The following is a 4,161-nucleotide window of genomic DNA, read 5'->3' as shown; positions in this document are numbered from 1 at the left end:
ATATTTGATTTACAAATAAGGAATCCTACTTCGCGGAATTTCATTTATCACGGTAGGGTCTAGAACCGATTAACCGCGATAAACGAGGGTTTACTGTATATATACAGGCACAAGGGGGCTTCAAAATTTTTTTGGGGGAAATTCCATTATCTTTCAGTTCAATCCATATATGACGATAAATCAAAATGGACTGCCATGAAATCATAGAAATCTTTATTTAACAGAAATATCAATATTAAGATGTGAAGTTACTGTTTCTCGATGTATCCTTGGGCTGGGCCCGCACATTTCTCTCTTGTCCTTCTCCGAGTAACTCTGTGCTCTCTGATTCACATTATGTCAGACGGCACTTTGGGCACCCTCAAGAGACGCAGATCATGTTCTTTGAGTTTGGGGAACAAAAAGAAGTCTGGAGGGGCAAGGCTGGGGCTGCAGGTGGGGGATTGTAGTTAAGCAAGAGGCAGAGAAGCACCGAAGCCCACATGGAAGAAGCACACCAACCTGTGTGTTCATGAGGTGTGGATGGGAAGAGGAATCGGAAGTTCAAAAACAAGCAACCAAGTCAATGGGAAGGGGAATGGATGTAGTGGAGACCCCAAACCCATCTCTAACATAATTGGCAGTCCCTCCCAGAATGGCCACATGGAAGGGATGACAACAGTATAGCACTGATGAACCGAATAACTGTTTTCTAGTTCTTTAATATTTCCTCCCTTACTATTATGGTTTTTGTGTGTTTTATCTCATTAATCATGTTAGATTTGTGTATGGTCATGAATACATTTAAGATAGTTAGATACATAAAAGCCAAGATAGATACCTTTTCAGAAACAGTAAAAGGAATGATGGTTCCCGGAGGATCTGGGAAGAGAGGGGCAGTCCAGGGGGAGTAGGGAGCTGATAGCATTGATGAATGTATGACTATGACCCCACTCGATGGAATTGTATGTGAATGGAAATATTGGATTGTGTAAGATATGGCAAAAAAATTATAGTGAAAAAAATGGGCTTCTGGGGGCTAGGATGGGGGACGGAGTGGATAAAGGGGAGCTGATATCAAGGAGTTCAAGAAGAAAGAAAATGTTTTGAAACTGATTGTGGTCGCGATTGTACAATACTGCTGGATGTGATTGAACTATGGAAAGTGATGATAGTTGTAAGAGCTCCCAATAAAATTATTAAAAATTAAGAAAAAAGAAAGTCCATCTATTCTCAAATAACAAACCAAACAAAAAGTAAACCTCACTGCTACAAAGTCCATTCGGACAGAAAGCTTGAGCTTTCTGCTGTGGAACGACTGATGCTGCATTTGGAAGCCTAACTCATATCCACGATGCCTCTGGGCTCCCACGTGTTAACAGCAGTTTCAGAAGCCATGTGGCACAGCGGGCTAGCCATGGGTTGGTAACCACAACGTCGGCAGTCTGAACCCAGCAGCCTCGCTGTGAGAGAAAATTGAAACCCAGAGTGGCTGTCCTACTCTGTCCTATAGGGTCTTGATGGCTTGGGTTTGGTGTGGGGTTGGGATATAGTAGTTTATAAAGCTTGCCACTTACCGTCTGCCCGTGGCAACTTTCAATAGGGTATACATCCATGGGGATGGAAGGGGGTCTTCAGAGGCAGGCTGGCCTTGACCTGATGGAAGAAAAGCAACAGTGGCTGGGCTCTGAGGACTGGGCCACAGCCCCACCGTGGCTGTCATGGCTCCTGGACACCCGCTGGACTCTGGACCCACTTCTGTACCTTGGGACTTCCAATTCCGACTAGGCTCCTTGGGGAGGCTCAAAAGAACAACTTCATGCCCAGAGGCGGCTTACTGCAAGTGCAAGGTACAAACCCAAATCTGCAGGCACTAATGGACAGCCAGGACAGCTTGGGTGTGGATGAGTTTGATGTAGGAATACATACAGATGCGCTTACTGTATACATTCTGGTGTTTGCACAACGGCCAAATCACATAACGTTTTCCTTCATAGAACGTATGGTGGGCGTTAAGGAATGACTACTTCTAAAGCAGTTTGCAAAAACAGAACTAGAACCAAGCTTACTGTTTGAATTTAAAAGAATATATTGCTATGGTATGTACTCTGATGTGATCAGGGTTACATGGAAAAATATTTAAGCTCATTATAAAAGCTGATTTTTTTCTGTACCTGAGGACATTTCCCAAGAGTTTGTGCAAAATCACCTAGGGCTCGCTAGATGGCGCTGTTACACTGTCTTTTTTGGTTTGATGTCAGATGGGTTTCTTTCTGAGAAGCTGTAACTTCCACAGGTGGAAAGAAAGCCCGCATTTCAATCTAGTGCTAAGAGGGTCACACTGAGCATCGTAAGCCAGTTTCATCAAATTCTTTAAAGTTTTGTACAGGATGTAAATGGGGAAACATCCATATGTTGAGTGTTTCTTTTTAAACAGCGCTTCTCTGAGAACTTGGAGGTTTTCTGCTAATATTTTCTCTTCAAATCTTAACAATTTAGATGGGCAGGTAAATCCATTCAAAAAGCCTTTGTTATTTATTTTACACACAGAACATTCATGTCCAGAAAAGTTGTGTTATGCTGCAAAGTGAATTTTTATTCCCAGAAAACAGGCTTTGGATTCAAAACAAAACAAGACAAAAACAGTTCTTGCGCTGTAAGAAATAAATTTAAGCTCCACTTGGTGAGTGAAGTTCCACTTGTGGCTTCTGTCTCTCACACTCACCTCACGAGGCCCCTTATGGGAGGTGGCCCGGAACATCATCTTTCCCAATGTTCTTTTTCTTTGTTACAAATATTCCAGAAACACGAAATCAGGTAGATAATACGGCAGCAGTGGCATTCCTGGCTGGTGCACACAGTTAAACATTTGATGACCAGCTGACAGGTTCCCAACTGAGACACACTCACAGGTTCCTGGGAACAGAGGCCTGGCAATCTGCTCTCGAAAGTCAGAGTCCTGAAATCCCTCTGGGTCAGTTCTGCTCCGTCCACATGGAGTCACAGTGGGTCAGAATAGATGGGACCACAGTTGGCAATAGTAGCAATAGGAATAATACAGCAGCCACAAATGCCCTAACCACACAGTTGGAGTTGTCAAAGGCAACGCTGACACCTGCCCGCACCCTTCCCTATTCCACCCACTGCCCGTGCTGTGGTTGTTGCTGACAGGGCCCATTGAGTTGGTTCCGACCCATAGTGACCTTGTGCACAACAGAAACACTCCGTCCCGCACCATCCTCACTGTTGCTGTAGTTAGAGGTCACAGTTTTTATTTTTTAAAAATCATTTTATTGGGGGCTCGTACAACTCTTATCACAATCCATACATACATCACTTGTATAAAGCACATTTATACATTCATTACCCTCATCATTCTCAAAACCTTAGCTCTCCACATAAGCCCCTGGCATCAGCTCCTTATTTCCGCCCCTCCCTCCCCATTCCCCCTTCTCTCATGAACACTTGATAATTTATAAATTATTATTTTGTCATATCTTGCCCTGTCTGACATCTCCCTTCACCCACTTTTCTGTTGTCCGTCCCCCAGGGAGGAGGTTATATGTAGATCCTTGTAATCGGTTCCCCCTTTCTACCCCACCCTCCCTCCACCCTCCTGGTCTCGCCACTCACACCACTGGTCCTGAAGGGATCATCTGTCCTGGATTCCCTGTGTTTCCAGTTCCTCTCTGCACCAGTGTACATCCTCTGGTCTAGCCAGATTTATAAGGTAGAATTGGGACTATGATATTGGGGGTGGGAGTGGGAAGTAAGCATTTAGGAACTAGAGGAAAGTTGTATGTTTCATCGTTGCTACACTGCACCCTGACTGGCTTGTCTCTGCTCCGTGACCCTTCTGTAAGGGGATGTCCAGTTGCCTATAAATGGGCTTTGGATCCCCACTCTGCATTCCCCCCTCATTCACAATGGTATGATTTTTTGTTCTGATGATGCCTGATAACTGATCCCTTCAACACTTCATGATCACACAGGCTGGTGTGCTTCTTCCATGTGGACTTTGTTGCTTCTCAGCTAGATGCCCGCTTGTTTACCTTCAAGCCTTTAGGACTCCAGATGCTATGTCTTTTGATAGCCGGGCACCATCAGCTTTCTTCACCACATTTGCTTGTGCACCCAGTTGTCTTCAGCGATTGTATCGGGGAGGTGAGCACACAATGATAT

The sequence above is a fragment of the Echinops telfairi genome, unplaced genomic scaffold (assembly GCF_000313985.2).
Source record: "Echinops telfairi isolate 266 unplaced genomic scaffold, ASM31398v2 ScPeMD7_7474;HRSCAF=8512, whole genome shotgun sequence".
Classification (NCBI taxonomy): domain Eukaryota; kingdom Metazoa; phylum Chordata; class Mammalia; order Afrosoricida; family Tenrecidae; genus Echinops; species Echinops telfairi.
Note: the sequence above shows the minus strand (reverse complement) of the source record.